The sequence below is a fragment of the Dipodomys spectabilis genome, unplaced genomic scaffold, assembly GCF_019054845.1.
Source record: "Dipodomys spectabilis isolate Male_0828 unplaced genomic scaffold, ASM1905484v1 ptg000129l, whole genome shotgun sequence".
Classification (NCBI taxonomy): domain Eukaryota; kingdom Metazoa; phylum Chordata; class Mammalia; order Rodentia; family Heteromyidae; genus Dipodomys; species Dipodomys spectabilis.
Genome location: NW_024870806.1, coordinates 1486895 through 1499946, shown reverse-complemented (window position 1 = coordinate 1499946; position 13052 = coordinate 1486895).

Sequence of the window (13052 nt, the reverse complement as noted above, 5' to 3'; positions counted from 1 at the left end):
ACTGAACTCTCCAATTAAGCGACATAGACTGTCTAGTTGGATTAAAAAACAAGACCCTTCTATCTGCTGCCTGCAGGAGTCACATCTTGCCTGTAAAAACAAACACATTTTCAATGTTAAAGGCTGGAACAAAATCTACCAAGCAAACGGACCGCATAAACAGGCGGGAGTTGCAATCCTAATATCAGATAAAATAGACTTCAAATTAAAATTCGTGAAAAGAGATAAAGAAGGTCGCTACATACTAATTAAAGGATCTCTCCTTCAGGAGGATATTACAATTCTAAATATCTATTCGCCAAACAATGGAGCACCCAAATTTATCAAAGAAACACTACTTTCCCTCAAATCCCATATAGATCCAAAGACATTAATTGTTGGGGATTTTAACACACCACTCTCCCCACTAGATAGGTCAACTCGGCAAAAACTCAACAGAGAAACCGCAGATCTAAACAGCTGCATAGATCAACTAGACTTAACAGACATTTACCGAACATTTCACCCAGCAGCATCAGAATACACGTTTTTCTCAGCAGCACATGGAACGTTTTCTAAAATAGACCACATTTTAGGCCACAAAGCAAACTTGTCTAAATTCAGAAACATTGAAGTTATACCTTGCATTCTCTCTGACCGCAAGGGAATAAAGTTAGAACTCAACACCAAAAGCCACCAAAGAAAGTCCGGTATCACATGGAGGCTGAACAACACACTGCTGAATCATGAGTGGGTCATGGAAGAGATTAGAAAGGAAATTAAAATGTTCATGCTATTCAACAAAAATGAACACACAAATTACCAGCTCCTCTGGGACACAGCAAAGGCAGTACTCAGAGGCAAGTTTATAGCTCTGAGCTCCTACATCAACAAATTGGAGAAATCTGAAACTAGCAATTTAATGACACATCTAAACCTCCTTGAAAAAGAGCAGCAAGATAAACCCCAATCCAGTAGACTGAAAGAAATAATCAAAATTAAATCAGAACTAAATGAATTAGAATCCAAAAAAACTATAGAAAGAATCAACAAAACAAAGAGTTGGTTCTTCGAAAAACTTAACAAAATTGACAGACCCTTAGCAAATCTTATCAGAAAAAGAAGAGAACACACCCAAATTAATAAACTCAGAGATGAGAATGGAAACATCACCACGGAAACAAGCAAGATTCAGAACATTATAAGGGAATACTTCTCAAAACTTTATGCTAATAAGTTTGAGAACTTGACAGAAATGGACCTCTTCCTAGCAAATATTGACATGCCAAAACTAAACCAAGATGAGGCAAACTATCTTAACAGGCCCATATCAAGCATTGAAATAGAAACAGCAATAAGAGACCTCCCAGCTAAGAAAAGTCCAGGACCAGATGGTTTCACAGCGGAATTTTACAAGGCCTTCAAAGCAGAGCTCACACCAATTCTCCTCCAACTCTTCAATGAAATTGAAAGAGAAAGCTCACTACCGAGCACATTCTATGAAGCCATCATAACCCTCATCCCAAAAGCAGGCAGGGAATCATCAAAGAAAGAGAACTATAGACCCATTTCTTTGATGAACTTTGATGCAAAACTTCTCAACAAAATTTTGGCCAACCGACTTCAACAATTCATCCAAAAAATCATACACCACGATCAAACAGGATTCATTTCAGGGATGCAAAGCTGGTTCAATATACGCAAATCAATTAATATTATTCATCACATCAACAGGAGCAAGAATAAGAACCACATGGTTATCTCAATAGACGCAGAAAAAGCATTCGACAAGATCCAACACCCCTTCCTGATGAAGGTTTTGGAAAAATTAGGAATCCATGGAACATTCCTCAATACAATAAAGGCTGTATATGACAAACCTACAGCCAGCATTATACTCAATGGTGAAAAACTAAAGCCATTTCCTCTTAACTCTGGAACAAGACAAGGATGCCCACTCTCTCCACTTCTCTTCAATCTAGTATTAGAATGCCTAGCTACAGCAATAAGACAAGATGCAGACATAAAGGTGATCCAAATAGGGAAAGAAGAAATAAAACTCTCCCTCTTTGCAGATGACATGATCTTGTATTTAAAGAATCCCATAGACTCCACTCCCAAATTACTCAAGCTAATTCAAAACTTTGGCAAAGTAGCAGGTTATAAAATTAACCCCCCAAAATCAATGGCTTTTCTGTATGCCAACAATGAGAAAAGTGTGGCTGAAATTAGGAAAGCAACTCCATTTGTAATAGCCCCACAAAAAATAAAATACCTAGGAATTAACTTAACTAAAGAAGTGAAGGACCTCTATGATGAAAACTTTAAAATCTTGAAAAAGGAAATCAACACAGAACTTAAAAAATGGCAAAACCTCCCATGCTCCTGGATTGGAAAGATTAACATCGTGAAAATGGCAATACTTCCCAAGGCTATCTACAAATTCAACGCAATACCTATCAAAATTCCACCCTCATTCTTTAAGGAAATAGAAGAGGCAATCCAAAAATTCATATGGAACAATAAAAGACCCCGAATAGCAAAAACGCTCCTCAACGGAAAGAACACTGCTGGAGGAATATCAATACCAAATTTCAAACTCTACTATAAAGCCATAGTAATCAAAACAGCTTGGTATTGGCATAAGAACAGACCTCAGGACCAATGGAATAGAATTGAAAACCCAGAAATGAACCTACAGACCTATAGCCATATAATCTTCGATAAGGGAGCTAAAACAATAGAATGGAAGACAGACAGCCTCTTCAGTAAATGGTGCTGGCAAAACTGGTTAACTACATGTAGAAAACTAAAGCTAGATCCTTATATATCACCCTGCACCAGAATCAACTCCAAATGGATCAAAGACCTTGAACTCAAAGCAGACACTCTGAAAACATTACAGGATGGAATAGGAGAAACCCTGGGTCTCCTTGGCTCAGGCCGAAATTTTCTGAATAGAGACCCGGAAACACAACAAATCAAAGAAAGGCTGGACAAATGGGATTGTATAAGGTTGCAGAGCTTCTGCAGGGCAAATGACATAGCTAGCAAGATCAATAGAAAGCCCACGGACTGGGAGAAGATCTTTACTAGCTATACAATGGACAAGGGTCTCATATCTAAAATATACTTGGAACTCAAAAAATTAAACCACCCAACAACAAATCCTCAAAGAAACAACTGCCCAATAAGTAAGTGGGCGAAAGACTTAAAGAGAAGATTCTCTGAGGAAGAAAGCAGGATGGCCAATAGACACATGAAGAAATGTTCAACATCCCTAGCCATAAAAGAAAGGCAAATCAAAACAACATTGAGATATCACCTCACTCCAGTTAGAACGGCAAAAATCAAGAACTCTAACAACAACAGATGCTGGAGGGGATGTGGACAGAAAGGAACCTTACTTCATTGTTGGTGGGAATGTAAACTTGTTCAACCACTTTGGAAAGCAGTATGGAGGTTCCTCAAAAGACTCCACATAGAGCTCCCCAATGACCCAGCAATCCCACTTTTGGGCATTTACCCAAATGATCACAAACAAGGCCACACTAAAGCTACCAGCACATCTATGTTTATTGCAGCATTATTTACCATAGCTAAGACATGGAACCAACCCAGATGCCCCTCAGTAGATGAATGGATCAAGAAAATGTGGTATATATACACAATGGAATTCTATGCCTCCATCAGAAAGAATGACCTTTCCCCATTTGTTAGGAAATGGAAAGGCTTGGAAAAAATTATATTAAGTGAAGTAAGCCAGGCCCAAAGAAACATAGGTCCCATGGTTTCCCTTATTTGCAATATCTAGTATAGGTATGAGTCAAGCGGAAAAAGTCAGAGAATGTGATGTTAGGAAAACGAACCCTCAAATATGTATTTTAATGTTTTTGTTTCTTTCATGCATGTGTTTCTAACGCATTTATAAGATGATTTCTTTGTTGCTTTGTATGTCCCTCCTCCACAGTGTAACCCCCGCTCTCACTATATTTGATGTCAGTATAACATGTGGAGGAGATGGGGACAAACAAGTCGTTTAAGGATTCAGGTGGACCTGTTGCAACAATGAGAAGTACAAAATGTCATGTCAAAACCAGCTTTACAATGTCGGTGGGGGGGGGGGGTATGATTGGGTGGGAGGGAGGGGGGAGGCTGGGAAGGGAGGTGAAGGGTAAACAAAGGAGGAGGCTGCAATGCTTGGTAAGAAATGTATGCATTATCCTGCCCATGTAATTGTAACCCCTCTGTACAGTATGTTCTCAAGTAAAATAAAATTAAATTAAAAAAAAATTAAAAAAAAAATAACACAATGATTAGCAATCTTAACAAAGGAGGAGGCTACAATGCTTAATAAGAAATATACTCACTATCTTGCCCATGTAATTGTAACCCCTCTGTACAGTATTTTCACAATAAAAAATAAATAAAAATTAAAAAAAAGAAGTAATATCATAATAATTTTGAATTGCATTTCTCTAATGACTTCTGCTCACAAAGCATTAAGCCAGCATAGAAGTTGTATTAAATACAAATTTGTAAATCCACAGGCGATTTTCAGGGCTTTTTGGAAAACATGTCTATTCAGAACTTTTGTCCATTTTTAATCAAGTTGCTTGTTAATCTGATCTTTATTCTCTCTATAGAAAATCAATAATTAATTCATAGTAGTAGAAAGGAAAAAGATTAAGAAGCTCCAAACATTTTTAAATTTTTATTAACATGATATTTTTTAAATCATTTTCTGTTAACGCTTGAGACTATATAACTCAATGTAGTTAGACCTTTTACAAGGCTATATATACTTTATTTATTTTTCTTTGATTGTTCTTTCTAAAGGCTACATGGCTAATTTCACTTGGTTTCTTTCAGTCTTATGTTCTTCAGATTTCAAACTGAAGAGTAAATGGAAGGAAACAAACAAAAAATATAGTTCCCCTCATCTGACGATGCCTCTACAAGAATGAGGAAAGTGTTCATCCTTCTAAGGACCTATGATAGACTATCAAAAAGACGTTTTATTCTTCTAGGTCTTCCTTATCTTTGCGATGTAACTTAAATGATGTAAAACACAACATACTGCTCAGATACTTCCATGTTTTATCAGTTTTGCACATTTTCATATGGATTTCACCTCAGTCTACAACATTCCCTCATCGTTCTGTCCCTGATATTTTTACACTATCATGACATAAGATAACCAATTTGATTTACAGCATAAGAAGTTATACACCTGGCTTCCTTGGACGCAGAGCATGGTCAGTAGATATTAATTCTGGTTGCTCACACTACATGTAATGGTTTCTGTACTACTTATCACATTCTTTTTAGTATTTTAAAAAGATTGGTGGCTAAACTCAAAGATCATTCATAGGTTTATGTTAAGTGTTTCACAAGTTTTATTCTCTTAATTCTTAAGATAACATTTGCTATAGTGCTAATGTTATTACCATTGTAGTGTTGGGAAAAATTGTAGTTAAAGACAGTAAGTGCATGGCCCAAAGACACACACAGTGAGGAAGGAAATGAGTCAAAATTTCCAAAAGTCTTTCAGCAATACCAAAAAGGTGGGTAAAATCTCTCCATTTTTTATACTCTCAATTCAATATTCATATTGCCCAAGAAATAAGAGCGTAGCAAATATTGCCCATGGTGATTGTTTTCTGTCACATTTTGTCTTCAACACAGACTGCGTTGGTGACATTGGGTTATCATGCACAGAGCTGAGCTTATAAATTGATGTCCGAAGACAGCCAAATTTCTTCTGTCCCACAGTTCCAGTTTCTTTTTTAAAAAGTACTAAAACTTTTAAATATCATCACTTTCTATCTTTTAACAATCCCCAAACAAATTAAATTATCATAAAATCACTCCAAAAGGCTTTCAAATTAGGAGATGATAAAACAGGCTCCCTTGAAGTAAATTTTCTTTTATTTTAAAAATTATTCTAAAAGCCTTGTTCTGGCTGGTCACACCTATAATCCTATCTACTCTGAATATTTGCTCAGGAGACTGATTTCTGTGGATAACACTTGGGAGCCAATCAGGGCCAAAAAAAACACGTCATGAAATTATTTTTCAAAAAGATTAATGAATTAGCAAAGAGCCAGGAATTGAGATGTAGCTTATATCGTAGCTAGATAGTAAAAGCCTAGCAAGACCTTGAAGACCTGATTTTAAACTCTCAGCACGCCAATATACATGCATGGCGTGTGTTTGCACGCACGCATGTGTTTGATTGTGCGGTGCCGCACTCACTCACACACACACACACACACACACACACACACACACACATTTATTCAAATTACCTTCATATCAGTGTTCTGCATTAATTTCTTTGTTAATGATATTATATGGGTAAAATAGAGGAAATAAACTCTTCCATCTCAGAGCATTTTATATGTTTTTTATTGTAATAATACTGTGCAGAGGGGTCACATTTACATGAACAAGGAAACTAGTATATTTCCTAACAATCATTGTTAACTCCTCCTTTGTATTTCCCCTACCATCCCTTCCCTCCCACCTCCACAAGTACACTCCCCTCACCCTTCCTTCCTACGCCTAAATTGTAAAGTTCATTTTTTCAACATAGTGTCTTGGCAGGCTCCTATATCTTTCTCAAGGGAATATTTTGTCACTACCATTTTGATCCTACATGATATTGGATATCTTCTTGCCTAATTCAGTTTAAGATATATATTAGACTCATCCTATATCTCAACACTTGTACCAGCATAAAATACTATCTTACTTAGAAGTCATGATATTGTTATATCTGGTGAGGTGGAATCTGTCATTTTTGAATGGCCTTTAGTGATATTTACATGCAATCATGTTTTAAACCAATATGCCACTCAGTAGATGAACGAATTGACAAAATGTGGTTTATATATGTACGGAGTAATTCTATGCTTCCTATTCATAAGGAAAAGGAAAGACTTGGAAAAATCCTACTAAGAAAAATAAGCAAGACACAAAGAAACAGATTCCATGGTTTCCTTCATTTGTAATAACTAGGAAATATCTAAGATAGTCCTAGCAGATGAGCAGAATGGCTCAATAGCTATGTATAAATGACCATATAAAATGATGCTGAGCAAAATAAACTCCTAGATATGGAAAGAGAGGTTTTTCTTTTTGGTTGTTGTTTTTAATGTACTATGTGACTTCTTTTTTGTTTTGTGTTTTCCCGTATGGTTTGTCCACTGTTGTATTTGATTTCAGTCTCCTGTGTATTGTATATACATTTATCTTCATTTGGCAAGGGAAGCAGAACAATAAAATGGTGAGACAAAGGACAAAAGGTAAACCAATGCAATAGCCATACTCACAGGACAACATGTTGGAAATTTACATTACATCTTGTGAGGAGTATTGGGGTAAAGAAAAAGTGTGAGAAAAATGAGGGAGGGCGTAAAAATTTTGACATGTTATGTATTCAATACCTTACAATTACTGCAACCCCTTCTATATATCACCTTGACAATAAAATTAAGTTAAAAATGAGCTACATAAAATATAATTTCACTTTATTGATATAGTAAATATTATTCTATGTGTATTACCTTTTAAAAAATGAACATTTTGGCTGCTAACTTGAGTTAGCTCTTTCTTTATCAGAGGGACATCAACTGGAATGTTATCAAACTATACAATATTTTCAGAATATACTTGCCATTATTTTGAAAAAAAAAACATTATTTTAGTATTGGCTCATACTAAAACAGAAAACAGTTCAATTCTATGGAAACCCTAACTTTAAAAACTGAAAACTGACTAATTGTTAAGAGGACAGAATATATGTGTTCCTCAACATTCCGAAGACTACTAACTACTCATTTTCAAATACTGAATATGCCATACCAGACACATTCAAAATAGTACCTGTTTGCATTTTATTTAATTCTGCATAGATGCAGTTTTCAATGCTACATTACATATTTAAAAGTCAACAGAAAAAATAGACATGTTCTTGTAGAGGATAAAACTATGAAGTATCTATAATAATTAATTCTTCATTTTTTTTTTTTTGGTCAGTCCTGGGGCTTAAACTATGGGCTTGGGCGCTGTCCCTGCGCTCTACAGCTCAAGGTGAGTGCTCTACCACTTGAGCCACAGTGCCACTTCCTATAAATCATTACGTAAGAGTAAACATTTGTTCATCAGAGTAAGCTATTATTTCTATGACAATCAATCCCAAGTTTTTATGCTGTAAAGTCATCCTAGCGAAACAGTTTGCAACTCGTAAGGTGCACCTTAAAATTCCCTAAATTCACATCATGACTACTTTATCACTATTGTGAAAAAATACTACATTTCTGCTAATGTGATGCCCTTCCTATTTTGGAAAGAATACTACACTAACTTTGCTATATCATTTTCCCCGCAGTAGTTTTCTTGAGATTAAAACACTTGCAAATATTATTTATTATTATTTTTATTTTTATATATTTTATTATATATAATCTATCATAGGTATTCAAGAGATCTGTATATCTTAATATTAAGATTTCAAGATTATAGTTGAAAGCCCACCCAAGCAGGAAAGTTCCTTGGATTCTTATCTCCAATAAACTCATAAGGAAAAGCCAGACTGAAGTGGAGTTAAGGTTCAAGTGGTAGAGCAATAGCCTTGAGAAAAAACAGGCTTAGGGACAGTACCCGAGCCCAGAGGTTAAGCCCTATGACAAACCAAACAACAAAAACAAAATAAAAACAAACCTCAAACCTAGCATTTTTCTCATTGTATACAGAGGTACATAAATATGGAAATTTCTTCCTGTGTTATGTATAGGTAGAAAAAGAAAGATGTCACACAATTACTATCTTCAAACCATGTTACACCAAAGTCTCAAAAGATTGCTCTTTTTCTATATTTATAAATTAATATAATCAATTTGTTGGCAATTTGTCTAGATTATTGACATTATCATTTTACACATGAACTGTTGGAATTATCTATTAACTAAGTTCTTATTATACCTCACTTGAAAGACTAACTACTCTAGTCAATTAGAATGCCAGAATCATTTGTGAATTTGTAAATTAAACCTTTTACTTGAAAAGAATTTTGTAGTATCCTATCGAATATTAAAGTATAAACAAAAATATATATTTTAAATCTGAATTCTAATTTAGCCAGGTCTACAAAGTCCTACATTAAATGAACATTCCTATTTCTCCAATAAACTTTTGTAATCCTTCAGTTCTTTGGAAACTAAATGAATGATGTTTACTTTTTCAAATTTTTAATTGGGAATCATGAGCTCTTTTGCATCTAGACATGTTCTGTAATTAAGACAACATTTACAACACAACTGAGGATTATACATGAGTTGCATTTCTATAGGATACTTGACTACCAAAACATAATGACAAAATTAGCCCAAAATTCCAACTGTGTATTCCTTTCTTGTTTATTTTTTATTCCTTTCTTTGTTGGTTTTATTGAGACAAAATTATATTCTGCTAGTTGGCCAAAGTTTCTGATCAACTCAAGTAACTTGAGAGTGGAATCCATGGAGTCCATTAAATACAAGATCATGCCATCCTCATGTTTTTTTTTCTTTTTTTTCTTTCTTTTTAAAATTTATTATTTTTTCTTGTAAAAATACTGTACGGAAGGGTTAAAATTGCCTAGGCAAGATAATGAGTACATTTCTTGTCAAGCATTGTAGCCTCCTACTTTGTTTCCCCTATCCATCCCTTCCCATTTACCCCCTGCGCCCCCACCCTATCCTCCTCCCCCCCACCAAAGTTGTAAAGTTCGATTTCAACAGAATGACTTGTACATCTTATTGGTGCAATGGTTCCACCTGTATCCCTAGTTAAACGATTTGTTTTTGCCATTCCCCCCAGAAATTATACGGACATCAAATACAGTTAAAGCAGGGGTTATACCATGGGGGAGGAACATACAAAGCAAAAAAGAAATAATCTTATAAATGTGTTAGAAACAATCCCATGAAAGAAAAAAAAACATTTGAATACAAATTTTAGGGTTCATTTCCCTAACATCAACTTATCTGACCTATTCTGATTAACTCAGTCATATTCTAGTTACTGCAAATAAGGGAAACCATGGGAGATATATTTCTTTAGGTCTAGCATACTTCACTGAATATAATTTTTTCCAAGTCTTTCCATTTTCTAACAATTGGGGCAATGTCATTATTTCTGGTGGAGGCATAGAATTCCATTGTGTATATATACCACATTTTCTTGATCCATTCATCTACTGAGGGACATCTGGGTTGGTTCCATATCTTAACTATGGCAAATAATGATGCAATAAACATAGTCCTGCTGGAATTTTTAGTGTGTGTGGTCTTGTTTGTGAACTTTTGGGTCAATGCCCAAAAGTGGGATATGCTGGCTCATAGGGGAGCTCTATGTGGAGTCTTTTGAGGAACCTCCATATTGCTTTCCAAAGTGGTTGAACAAGTTTACACTGCCACCAATAGTGCAGTAAGGTTCCTTTTTGTCCACATCCCCTCCGTCGTCTATTGTTATTAAAGTTTTGATTATAGCCATTCTAACTGGGGTGAGGTGTTATTTCAATGCTGTTTTGATTTGCATTTCTTTCATGACTAAAGAGCATTTCTTCATGTGTTTATTGGCCATTCTTCATTCCTCGTCAGAGAAATTTCTTGTTAAATATTTAGGTCACTTATTTATTTGGCAGTTCTTTCTTTGAAGATTTGTTGTAGGGAGATTTAACTTTTTGAGTTCCAGGTATATTTTAGATATGAGACCCTTGTCTGTTGTACGGCTAGTGAAGATGTTCTCCCAATCCGTGGGCTTTCTAGTGATCTTGCTATCTATGTCCTTTGCCATGCAGAAGCTCTGCAATTGCATGCATTCCCATTTGTCCCATTTGTCTTTGATTTTGTTGTGTTTCTGGATCTCTATTAAGAAAATTTCGGCCTGTGCCAAGGAGACCTAGGGTTTCTCCTATTCCATCCTGTAATATTTTCAGAGTGTCTGCTTTGACTCTGAGGTCTTTGATCAATTTGGAGTTGAGTCTAGTGCAGGGATATAAATAAGGGACTAGCTTTAGTTTTCTACAAGAAGTTAACCAATTTTGTCAGCACCATTTACTGAAGAGGCTGTCTTTCTTCCATTCTATATTTTTAGCTCCCTTATTGAAAATTAGATGCCTATGGGACTGTAGGTTCATTTCTGGGTTTTCAATTCTATTCCATTGGTCATCTTATATGTTTTACTTCATCTTTCCCTATTTGGATTCCCTTTAAGTTTGCATCTTGTCTTATTTTCCCAGCTAGCATTCTTATACTTATTTGAAGAGGAGTGGAGAGAGCAGACATCCTTATCTCTTTCCTGAATTTATAAGAAATGACTTTAACTTTTCACCATTAAGTATAATGCTGGCTATAGGTTCGTCAATCCTTAGCCAAAAGAACAGCACTGGAGCAATATCAGTTCCAAATTTCAAAGTATAGTGCAAAGCCATAGTAATAAGTACATCTTGGTACTGGCACAAGAACAGTCCTGAGGACCAATGGAATAGGACTGAAGACTCAGAAATCAATCAAGTGACCTATAGCCACCTAATCTTTGACATGGGAGCTAAAAAATAGAATAGAAGAAAGACAGTCTTTTCAGTAAATGGTGTTGGCAAAATTGGTTAAACACCTGTAGAAAACTAAAGGTAGATCCGTGTGTGTATATATATATATATATATATATATATATATATGTATATATATATATATATATATATATATATATATCAGCCTGCATGAGAATCAAGTCCAAATGTATCAAAGACCTCAAAATAAAAGCAGACACCATGAAAACATTACATGAAGGATAAGAGAAACTCTAGGCCTCTTTAGCACAGGCCAAAATGTTCTTAATAGAGAACCAGAAACAAAACAAATCAAAGAAAGGTTGGAGAAATGGGATTGCATGAAACAGCAGAGCTTCTGATCAATAGAAAGCACACTTACTGGGAGAAGTTCTTCATGAGTCATAAAACAGACAAAGTCTTATATCTAAATATACTTAGGACTCAAAATCTTAAATCCCCCAACAACAAATCCTCAAAGAAACAACTGCCCAATAAATAAGTGGGCTGAAGATTTAAGGAGAGACTTCTTTGAAGATGAAATAAAAAATGTCCGTTAGACACATGAAGAAATGCTCAACTTTTCTAGTCATAAAAGAAATGCAAATCAAAACATTGAGATTGCACCTCACTCCAGTTAGAATGGCTACAATCAAGAACTGTAATAAAGACAGATGCTGGTGGGGATGTGGCTAAAAGCAAACCCTACTGCATTATTGGTAGGAGTATAAACTTGTTTAATCACTTTGGAAAGCAGTATGGAATTTCTTCTAAAGACTCCATGTAGAGCTCCCCAATGACCCAGCAACCCCACTTTTGGACACTTACCCAAATGATCACAAAGCTACCAACACAACCATATTTTTGCAGTATTATTCTCCATAGCTATGATATGGAACCAATCCCGATGCACCTCAGCAGATGAATGGATCAAGAAAATGTGGTACACACACACACACACACACACACACACACACACACACACACACACACACACACTGGAATTCTATGCTTCCATCAGAAAGAATGGCATTGCTCCATATGTTAGGAGATGGAATGTCTTGGCAAAAATTATATTGAGTGAAATAAGCCAGACCGAAAGAAAACATAGGGCCCATAGTTTACCTTGTTTTGCCTTCTAAGGATTAGAACATGTCTAGGACAAGGAAAGAAGATCATATGCAAAGAACATATGACCATACAAGATAATGTTAAGCAAAATATACCCCAAGTCAAAGACACAAGTGGTTTTTCCTTTCTTTCTTTTGTTTTTAATATGTGGATAACACTTGGGAGCCAATCAGGGCCAAAAAAAACACGTCATGAAATTATTTTTCAAAAAGATTAATGAATTAGCAAAGAGCCAGGAATTGAGATGTAGCTTATATCGTAGCTAGATAGTAAAAGCCTAGCAAGACCTTGAAGACCTGATTTTAAACTCTCAGCACGCCAATATACATGCATGGCGTGTGTTTGC